Here is an 11,947-nt window from a genome sequence, read left to right on the forward strand (position 1 = left end):
GCCCTGCTGTTGTCTATTCTACATTACACATAAAAGACCTCTACTGAAAATATGTGAGGGTAACAAAGGAGTTGGATGCAACAGTAACCGCTGCTTGGTATATGACAACAGAAACACCTAATTCTTGAGTGCATGATGAAAAATTCTCTCCTGGTTGAATGGTTCCACGAACCCTGGTCTGCTCTGCATTTTTCTTATGATCCTTTAGGATGATGAATATTTCACTTGATATAAACTTCTTGTTCTCAAGTCATCCTTATGAAAATTAGGCTTACAATATCAGGTACCCTGATTTTCATTAGTTCTCAGTACCTAATATTTACCTAATATTGTCACAATATGGTTTAATTATGAACATCCTTCATTCTGTAATTCTTTTTATTGGAGATATCTTAAAATAGACTAAGAGTCATGTTAAACTACACTAACCTCCATTACAGCAAGAAAGAAGCTATGCTGTACATCACTCGCCTTCAAGGACAAATCTTCAAGGCTTCTATCTGTCCTGCTTTGAGCCCTCAACTTATCATTCAGAATGAACTTTTCTGCCAACAGGCAAAACTGTCAACAGGTGACAAATCATTGTATCAAGTGGCAATTTTTCACTTTTTGTTGCTCCACTTTCCTTTCTGGCATCCTCTCATAGGATATATATTTGCTACAGAAATTAATGCATTACGCATTACTAGCCTTTCATTTCTGCAAATTCAGTCTCCAAATTACACAATGAACTTTAGATTTTTGCTATCGCTTAACTGTATTTTAACCACGGACCCAGACAAACAGTTTCTTCCGGATCAGACCAATATAGCGGGCATATATTGTGCAGGCAGACAATTAGCTAATTCACGAGCTCAAAAAACATACACGTTTTGAAATGCACGGGGTTACTTTCTTCAGAAGAAAGAATCCTGGAGAAGGCTAACATCGGTGTTCCGTACAGAAAGGCCACTGAGCTTGGCTTCCAGGATGATCACAGATAATATCCCAGAAGAAGAAAATTCACGGTGTTTCCTTAAACTTGTTTTGTTTTTTTGAAACAATGCTACTAGAACCTCAGCATGGTTGCCTAGCATAAAGGTGCAGCTCTGGGGGAGTAAATCACCTGGACTCTCCGGTAAGCCTCAGGCCTACTGGTGCAACTGAGGGAATGAAGAACTCTGTGGGAAGGCTGATAACAGTTGCTCAAGATCAGTAAGTCAGCTGAAAAGAATTCAAAAGGAAGTGGCACTCAGGCCACACACCCAGAAAGTCCTTGACACAAAAAGGTGGGTTCCTGTGTGCTTGGCCATGATAGCACTTAGTTCCTAATGCTTTTGTTTGACTTTTTTAGACCATACAAAGTGTGTAACTGCCTACTTACAACCGGGCGTTCATCAAACATGTTCTGTGAACAGCGAGAGTAGTTGGGCTTTTTGTACTACGATTTTTGTGTGCATGTTTCTTGCTTTCCACTCAGTTCTTCCCTTGGTTGCTTCCCAGGACCCCTGCAACACAGCACTGTCTAGTCCCTTTGAATTCCTATACCTCAGAACCTGCTCTACTTCAGTTCGCTCCATACTGTATTAGGGAAGCTGGCCACAAGCGTTGAACTGTATACAAACATTAAGTGGCCTCTACACAGCCACTAACATCTATGGAATTTCATACCCTCTAAACCTCTGCTTTCTGTTGAAGTGGAAATCTGTCAACAGGTTCAACATGTATTGGGAGCATACAAGGACTAGCAGATAGATGGACAGACAGCACATTCATACATGACTAATCTCCTTAGAAACCAAGCTAAAAATATTTCTCTTAAAGCTAGAATGAAATTCCTATTTGGGAGCAAATGAAAATGCTGTAATAATTCTCAGTCATTTTTTCCAATCACTTCACCCCACTTGCTTTACTTTTCCTTAATAATTTGTGTGTTTACCTAGTACAGGCAGAAAGTCTTCCAAATTCTTAGTGACTTTATTCTTAGACACCTACATTCTCACCACATGTATTTACTTTCTGCTGTTAGAGTGACCTGTAGACTGGCTACACTTAGAAGGATCATTAAAGACCATGTTTTACCTAACTGTTCCACAGGCATAAGAGAGTTTAGGGGCGTTAGCATAGTGCAGGAGGATGCTCTTCCCTTTCAACCAAGTGAGGCAGTGGCTGAGACGTGGCTGTCCTTTTCAGCACTTTAGAAATGCAAGGGTGCTAGGGCAGCCTCAAATTCCTGTCCAAAGAAAAGGAGATGGCGTGGTAGTGCCACACAGACCTGACAGTTGCACACTTAGTAGTTCTGCTGAGCGTTCCTCTACCTGTATGTAGCTGATTTGCGAAAACAGCAAGTAAATATCTAAAATGCACACGTTGTTCCCAGAAAGGAACAAAGAAAGGTGCACAAGCACCTTTTGAGTATGTACCCTATTATGCCTTCCCTTTCTACTAAATCCTCATTATCAAAACACAGCAACCTACCTGCTCTGTCCATGTGTCTCACTATTTTTGCAACTTCCTGGTCATACTACCAACATCATTTGAGGAAGCAAAACCAAATGGCACCTGACATCATTCTAAGAGATAGGACAAGGGATGCCATTAACCTAGCATATGAATAACGACCACATCCAGAACTGCTTGTCTGCATGGACAGTAGCACTCGTACAGACTATTTTAGACTATCATGGCCAAACAAGCCCAGAAGTGCTAGTTGTTTGTGCTTAATTTTTATGTCTTGACATTAACAATGTTTTTAAGTGGGACTTTTTTTTGTTGTAAAGATTAATACATCAAGAAATATAGGTAAGCAATACTGTAGTGTCCTTCAAATGCACCGAGCCATTATGCTTGCTGAGAAGACAAACAATATAACTCTCACAAATATAACTCTCATTACAGCTAAAGGTGGTCACATGGAAGCAGCCAAAGGAGAGAAAAATTGCAGAATAGTGGTCAGATAAAATTAGCTGTCTACTCCATGCTATGCGAGGATTCATAATTTACAATTACTTAGTTACTCAAAATTAAGAATTTCAGAAGATCATCTACACCTAGGAAATATCAGCTGTCACCACATGAAGCTGATACGCATATTTATTACTGAAAAAAATGAGAATTAAAAATAGAACTGATTAGTTGGTCCAGTCATGGTCCTTTCCTCTCCACCACTGGAACATGAATGGAAAGTAAGGACTTTCTCAAAGCTAGCTGCAGCTGTGAGGGCCATGGTGGCTAGCCTCAGTGACAGTACTGGCACAAACGCTCCATGGGACCTCAGTTGTTCTTCCATATCCCCTAAATCATGTCAGCCTTCATTACTAAATGACACCAAACTGTGATCTTATTGCTGAAGTAAACATCACAGTATTTGTAACAATATTTCTGTTATATTTCTGGATGCAGAGGTTTCTATCACAATGTCTAATACTATGGTAAATAGAGGAAACCATACTGTGAGTGCCTGTGTAAAGGAGGGGCTGGCTTACCCACTGATTTCTTGCCTATTTCTGTTAGGCCTGCAGATTCTCGCATGCAGATACACCCTAAAGCTCAAATAAATATCTACCTAATTATTACAAAAGCACTGGAAACATCTTTTTTTTTTTTTTTATTTCGAAACAGACTTCTAGATTGATCAAATAAGGTATCAAAAGACATTCTTACTCACAAGTAAGCCCTTCAAAATGGGGTAATGTATAAGCTGAGATTTAGGGCACATATTCCTCTAGCCAGTAAAAAATGAAATTCAGGACTAATAAAGCAAAGCAAATTACTCATTTCTCCCAAGTCCAACTCAAAACCTGTACTTTCCAGGCAAGACGGAGAGGGTATATGGATCACAAATGAATTATTTCTGTATAGAGAAGTCAGGGTTTTTTTCTGCATGCTGTTGCTGGATGTAAAGCACATTTTTCAAAAGTAAAAAAGATGTAACAAAAAACTAAATGTATAAAAGCAGGCAGGACTTATTTATTGAAAGATCATAACTGGTCATAGTATGCAGCATTCATTTAGAAACTGCCTTGGGCTTGCTAAATTATATACAAGGCTAACAAGGGATGAAATATGTGAAAATCACAGGTGATTTTTATCCTCAAGCTGAAAAAAAAATGTTTTTCATACTGCAGAAAGCCAAATGCATCATCAATATGGACGGAGCAGTTACAATGGATGTTGGGTATTATCACATATAAAAGAACAATCCACACTTTACAAAAAACAGGTGGATAAACGGTTTTCCTCCCTTGGCCTGACAGCGTCAGAGCTGGTCACCTTTTAGAGTATGTTCTAAAACTTTATGAATACATTTTTTCCCCTCTCACTCTCGCTCATATATACGCATACACACACACACACAGAGGTCAAAAAGATGAGGCAGCATGAGTAGCAGTCAGTTAGGAGGTATTATCTGGGGACATAACTAGTGACTTATGATCATTTGTGGATGTTAACCTAAAGTAATTGACAGGTACATGGTTTAAAAAGAATTCTATTTAATAGTCACAGAATACTCTTTGATTGACCAGTATCACATTGTAATACTGATGTAAATAAATTACATTGTAATTGCTGATGTAATACTGATGTAAAAAATGCTTAGGCAGTAATTTATTTTTCTGAGTTCCAGATTGGGGTTGTGGTCATATGGAGTCTTTTTTGTTTGTTTGTTTTGGTTTTTAGTTATAATTCTTGTCCTAGGAGTGACATGAGAAATGCATCTGAAAAGAAATAAATTAAATATGTTTGCGCTTACTTGGCAGGAGTAGCTGTTTACCAGAAATAAAACCTTTCCCTTTTTGGTCACTAGTAGGAATTAAATTCAGTCAAAAGTGAAACAAGCCATTGCCACCCACCAGTTTTTCGCTGTTCTATGTGAAGCAAGATAGTGCCTTCATTCTGTTTATAACAGCCAAAGGCACATGTTCAAAGGGGAAGAAAGAAAGAAAGAAAAGAAAAAAAACCACAAAAACCAAACAGCCAAAGAAGAAACCATTATTGCCAGTTTTAACAGAGAATCTAGAGAAATTCCTGACTCTGCACATCAGATTTATGCTGTATTTCAAGAGCTGCCTTTCCCTCCACTTCCTCAGCTCTACAGATGCAGAAACTACACATGGGTACATCTTAACCCTTATGACAGTCTACAGTTGGTTTTTTTAAAAAAAAAAAGAGCGAGAGAGAAGAAGAATGCTTCTGAGGACTTAAATGTAAACGAGACACACTTCAGTCGTTTATGAGTAAAACCTAGTATTGTCAGAAAAATAATCAGACCTATGGAGAGGACATTACTGACACTCTGCTTATAAAAAGAGCTATCATCAGCGATCCAGTCGGGGGGGTGTGGTGAGGGTACAACAGAGACTACACACAGACTTGTTTTTAGGAAGAAGTGGGGAGATGGAGTTAGAATTGAAAGACCTCCTTACACTAGTACCGTGTACAAGAAGGGCTTTTTCTGCCTTGCCCCCATACCATCATCCCTTCAAAAAGTGTGAACACAGACTTTACAGGCAGAGAGTTTTGATGCCATTACCAGCCCAATGTCTAGCAGAAGGTGCTGGGTGCTTGGTGCCATTTGGGATAGACTCGATCCTGTCCCCGTGGAGTACAGTGTGAGAAATCCAACACTGGGGACCTGGCTGGTTAGAAACCGTTCATACTTACAGTGCCTAAGAAAATTAAAAGGAGCTGCCAGAGATCAGCAAGAGCTTCTAAAATCTAATCCATACTTTCTTAGTAGCTTCACTTGCGAATTTTACAAATAGTGCAAAGCTAGTCTCAGTTTGTGTAAGTAACCCAAAAGTTCCTCGTAGATTTTTAGCATTGCATCTACCTTTTGAGAGTGTTTGTTTTTAAGGAGTTTATATGATCTCTTGAGCAAAACATTAAGGAACTTGCAATGCAGTTAAACATTACATCTCACCCACAACGCAAACCATATGGATCATGATTTGTTTGATTTCAGCGAGCTCTAAATAAGACTCTTCTACGTACCCATTTAAAAGAAAAAGCAGACCAATCACTCCACCCCAGCAGCACCCTATATTAAGAAATCTGCACCATTTGGTTGCTTATGCTGCTGCTGCTACTTATTTTGCTGCTGCTACTCATTTTGCTGCTGCTACTCAGAAACTCAAACTCCTGGAAAGCTTTGTGCACAAAATGCCTGGCATCAATCATTTTCTCCTCCTACCCTACATTTCACAGATTACCTCCATGACAGAATTAGCGTTCATCCCCACACCCCAAACTGCACCATATAGCAAAGTTCCTACCTGTGCAACTGAAATATCTTGACTTCAAATTCTACTTTTCAACGTGGAGGAATTCCCTGAAGAAATAAGGAATGGGACTCTAAAAATTCTTTTCCATTTGGAGAAAATGAAATATACATTTCTCTTCAAGACATAAAAAGTATTTTTTACTCTGATCAAATGTATTTAAATTCTATTAAAATGCTTAGCATACTACTTTGTTATATATACCCCAATGTAATTTTATAATATATTATTTATGTAAAGAGATTAAATTATTCTGCTGGATGTCTGAAATGTTTAAGAGTAAAATAAATTCCATCATTGCCTCCACTCGCATGCCTTTTCTTTTTTTTTTTTTGGCACCTGTCAGGGACTGCAATTGTTTTGAAGCAGTTGTTTTGGAAAAGTATTTTCCAAAAGTTTGAAGAGATTCAGCTGTGATTCCATTTCGTATCAACTAGGGTTGACGTGAAATGTTTTTGAAGTTTCAAAACATGAGGAGAGAAGTGGTGCTGCATTTATTTGGACACGCCAGTGAAGTGTTGCAGCACCGAGGAAACAGAATTCTGACTGAGCAATCCTGAACAACTTATTAAACTACTTCCTGCAGAATGAAAGATAATGTTTAGAATTTTAAAAGCCAAGCAACTCAACTTTTGATAAGATACAAGCTTTCATCAATTACGACAGTTACACACAGGCACATGGATCAAGGGTAGTGAAATGTATGGTTAATCACCAGTATTTTTAGATTTCAGTGCATTACTTGCAAAGATTGGGGGACTGATTACTGAACAAAAATTATTTCACCAATAAGGACACTTTAATTCTTGTTTTATCAGTGGCAAATTATTTTTTATCAACTCAACATTTATGCCTTTTTATCAGCACATAGACTCTAGCCTGAGCTAGCAGGTGCTTTACAGATCCCTCTTTTGTAAACTTACACAAATGCAATTTTGCAGAAGTAATTTTTATATTTTTATAGAATATATTAATTCTAACATTAGCATTTTTCAGAGTCTGAAGACAATGGGGAAGGAAAGATGTAAAAAAATAGACAATTTATTAGAGCTCCAGCAGTCTAAGTATCATTTTAGAATAAAAACACTTCAAGAGCTCCAAAACCTTTTGCTGCTGGTAGGGGACAAAATTATGCTTCTAGCTATGCTGCTGTAAACTTAAGGGAACACTAGATTAGATGTAGTTTAAACAGGTGTCTACCTCCATGAGAGCAAAGCTTAGCACCCCAACGTGGAACAAGATTAAAGTAACATTATTTTTGCTTAAAAAAAACCAACTTAAATTTCAATTTCTCTGATCTCTCATACAGGAAAAATATACGCACAAAATGCAGATGGAAACATTTCATAGATAGCCACTACTGTGAAAAGTAATTTTACCTTAATGCTAAAAATTACATTGTTGACATTTTATTTTCCAATAAACTCTCTTTTATGGATTGTCATACAATTATCCAGGTCACGGAGATGTCTTTTACAATTCTATCTTATTTTGCTGAATGGGCATCAAATGTGTTAAAATATAGAAATCTTGTCATCAAAGATTTTCCACACAAGCAGGCAAATTTAACTACAATACTAACTTCTGACTACTGAAAAGGATTTCTACCTCAGCCTTAAGCATTTATTAGCTTCTTATAATACCTTTCTTTCTATTACAAAAGATGTCTTTAAAAAGTGAGCCCAAAGTCCTGAACAAAGCATACGAGTATTTTAAGGCTCTGGAGAGCCACAGCTGATCTGTGGGCAAACTGTTAAGCAGGAGCTGTAATTCAGCTAGGGATCATGGTTCCTATCTAAAGCACTTCCCGAGTCAGTCAGCCCTGAGGGGGTGAAAAACAGGAATAAGCTCTTCTGGACGAAGCTGCAGAGCGACCAACAGCAGAAATATGTTCTCAGCCCAGTAAATCTCTTTCCCACACCTCCTTCCCTCGCTAAGGAAAAAAAGGAAGAAACTCTCTTAGATCAAAGGCGAATGGAGGACAGGAAAAATAACAATTAATGGCATCTTAACCATTTTATTTTGATTCTCTCCTTTTGTGACACCATTTCTAGGGGCTGCCTATCAAAATACCAGTTGTATTTCTCACTGGAAAATAAACTCACAGTTTTGGTGACTTCAAGAGGTATGAGTGGTACCTTACTTTAACGAGCACTTCCTAGGTTCTTAAAAGCTCCCATGGCAGCTTTTGGGGAGAAAGCTTCTTCATATGAACAGTTATGTTACTCGCAGCATTGTATCCATTTGCACAACCACATCGCTGGTATCCAGTCAAGCAAACAGAACCAAGTACGTATGAATCTGATCTACTTTGGAGATACCTGATCATTTTCTAAATGGAAAATGGAATTTATTTCATCACAGCTAAATAAGAGAATGACACTTTTACTCTCCTCTTAGCAAGAGGCGGATGCATCTGTGGGACAGGCTGCCCATTAGGCAAGGCAGGAGGAAGACTGGAGGCTGGGATCCTTCCTCCCCTCTACCTGCCACATGATCTTGAGCAAGTCGCTTCATACCTCTGAGCTTCTCTGTCAAAGAAAAAATGTTCGATCCACCATTTCAGAGAATTCTGCCCCTTGAAATCAGCCAGATCAAGGAGCCAGCACATTCACATGTGGCTGCCCCACCAGGTCTAGCAAGTGCAATGCTAAGATACAGTGAAGAATAAGCAGGGGAAACATGACCTTACCATCTGAGAGAGGCAAGTCCCAAGATACCGTAGCTGTGTAACACTGCTTTTGTAGGATTTGCTGTAGAGACAGTTGTTTGAGGTTACGCTTTCAGGGGAATCCCTGCATCCCCCCTGCTGGAGGTCTGGCTGTGGGAGCTCGGGGCCAGCCCAGAGCCAGTGCAGCCCCAGGTCGCCACTGGCCCCTATGGCACCCTGACACACTGTTTATGTGCTTGTATAGCATGCAATCATAAATATAGCCAAAGCCTGTCATCACTTTCATACTCAAAATAATATTTCCATGGGACCTTCACATTTGAGTCAGCTGCAGAGGAACTCAGAAAATTCAAAGGATATTAGGGTCTCTCAGTCTGATCAGTCTTGAGCTATCAGTTGACAACACTTTCAAATCATTTATTGCCAGCATACAATACTACAAAAGACAACAGCATGAATAACTTACTGATTGCATTATTTTACATCATTTTCACTCACAAACCCCTGTTTGTTTTCACCTGAATTTTTTAAAGCCATCTAAATTCTTTCCTCTCCTTTCCAAAAGTAATCTCAATAAAGCACTGGTTGTCCATTCACTTCTGCACTGCCACTACCCCCCTGTGCGGCTGAACTATCAGCGATCTGAATGCAGCCATCAGCTTGTCAGCTGAAGCACTGAGAGAAACATGGCCTGTAGCAAACAACGCGATTTTTTTTCTATCAGAAGATGAGTAGTGTGTATCAGGTAGCTGCGAAGTTTCTTTGTAAATGCCTATAATGAGTCTGCTACGTGTCTCTTGTATCTGAATGACATATATCCATGATTGCAATGACATTTTGGATCCAAAATGCCCATGTTAGCAGGCTCAGCAGGGCTCTCATCTGGATCACACATGCAACGTCAACCTACTCACAACTATTTTGGCTATGAGCATCACTCTCTAACGTTCAAATATGGAGACTTCTGCCCCTCTGAGAAAACATCTGTGTCTCACAAATGAACAGCACACCCTGAATCAGCTTGTGAAACTGAAGTGAGAAGATATACCGGGCACCCACTCTGCACAGAAATCCATCCCAGCTCTGCATGGTGGTATAAAGCCAAAGGCTGATATCAACATCTTGTTTTAAGAACTAGTATTAGTCCAATTTCCAAACTGCTACCCATTGTAAAGATTAGTGCACACTGTGTACAGAAGGGTGTCATCAAGCAAGTGATCATGCACTAAGATTCATTAAGACAAAACATATAGGTATCTATCAGTTGCACCTCACAGCAAGAGCTGCTTCACACCAATAATCTTCCCAGTTTAAAGATGAGGAAAAAGGTAGCGAAAAAAGCTCATATCCAGCAAAGTTAGTTAGTGTGCACACACTAATAAACAAGCAGAAATAGCAGTGATTCTAAAGAACACAATTCGGTAGCCTCTGACATTGAGGCTTACAGACTTGCCCTGGGCAAATCACAGTAAGCTTTCATAGTATGACTTCATAGAACATTTTAAATCCAACACTAAGAGAAGTCCTGTCTCAAAGTCTCCCGATTGCTAGCATTACGTGTAACACTTCCATAGGCTCTTCCCACTACAGTCCAAAGGAACCAGTGCTGAAGCACAAGGAAGGGAAGATATCCACTTTTGCCTGGCCATTATTAAACAATAGAATAGTAGTCACAAGACAAAAGTTCATTTTATTGAGCTGCTCATCACAATTTTAATAACAAGAAATGTTAGGAATATTTTAAATCAAGGACAATGAATTGCCTCTGTGAACATCAGTATGGAGCTGCCCACCCAGAATAGCCACACTGAAGAAAGCACAAAATTTATTCTAGGAGAAATTAAGACAAGCAGGACACTAAAGCACATATTTACTAAAGCATGTAGAAATAGGTCAGCAAGAAACCATTCTACTTGGCACAGCATTACAAGGGAACATTTTCTTGGAGAAAACAAAGTTGTAATGACAGCACACTTTGTGCATGAGAAATTTTGTTACCCTTTTAGTGGGTGAATAATAGTTATTTCAACTTACTTAGAACCCAGGGACTGAAGCAGACACCAGATTACTGATTATAATTAACAGACACTAGAAACTGCACTTCTTGCCCTTGACAGTTATTCAGAACTTTGACAGAATAGGAAGCAGGAAAGAAACAGGAGGAGGTTCCCTGGCAGAATGGACCAAACTGAAGGACATATCACTAATCCCAAATAATGAACAATAGGGGCTCACTCTGCAACGCACAGGTAACGGTGGCTCCATTTGTTTTGAGAGATTCATCACAGCCACTTCACTGCAAGTGGAAGGAGGGCATAAAACCTATGCAGCTCTCCAAAAATCAGGAACAAATTCAAGAAAATCGAAGTGATCTTTCTCCCCCCAGCCCCTCCCCCCCAAAAAAGATAGAAAGACGTAGTAAGAAGGCACCAGCAATGGGGTGAAGGCTCAGATTTTGTCAGAAATTCCTTCCATATTATTTCTCCTTCTTCTCCCACAAAACCTTGATGCATCCTTTTCTCCTCATTCCTCTCCTTTGGCATAAAAGTCATGATTGTGACCATCTGCCCTCACATCTGGCAGGGGGGTGGGGAATAAGAAAGTGAGAACTCCTGAATTCAGTGTACATACAGAGCCACAGAGTTGTTTTCAGAAGTAAGGTTCTGCATGTGTAATTGAGGAACAGAAGCTTAACTGAGACACTATCCTGGTTTCAGCTGGGATAGAGTTAATTTGCTTCCTAGTAGCTGGCATAGTGCTGTGTTTTGGATTTAGTATGAGAATAATGTTGATAACACACTGATGTTTTAGTTGTTGCTAAGTAGTGCTTACACCAGTCAAGGACTTTTCAGCTTCCCATGCTCTGCGTGGCGCACAAGAAGCTGGGAGGGGGCACAGCCAGGGGGGCTGACCCAGACTGGCCACAGGGCTATTCCACGCCGTATGACGTCATGCTCAGTATATAACTGGGGCGAGTTGGCCGGGGGGGAAGGGATTGCTGCTCGGGAACAGGCTG

Source organism: Nipponia nippon, unplaced genomic scaffold, assembly GCF_047370975.1.
Source record: "Nipponia nippon isolate SJK-2023a ecotype South Korea unplaced genomic scaffold, ASM4737097v1 scaffold_2, whole genome shotgun sequence".
NCBI lineage: Eukaryota > Metazoa > Chordata > Aves > Pelecaniformes > Threskiornithidae > Nipponia > Nipponia nippon.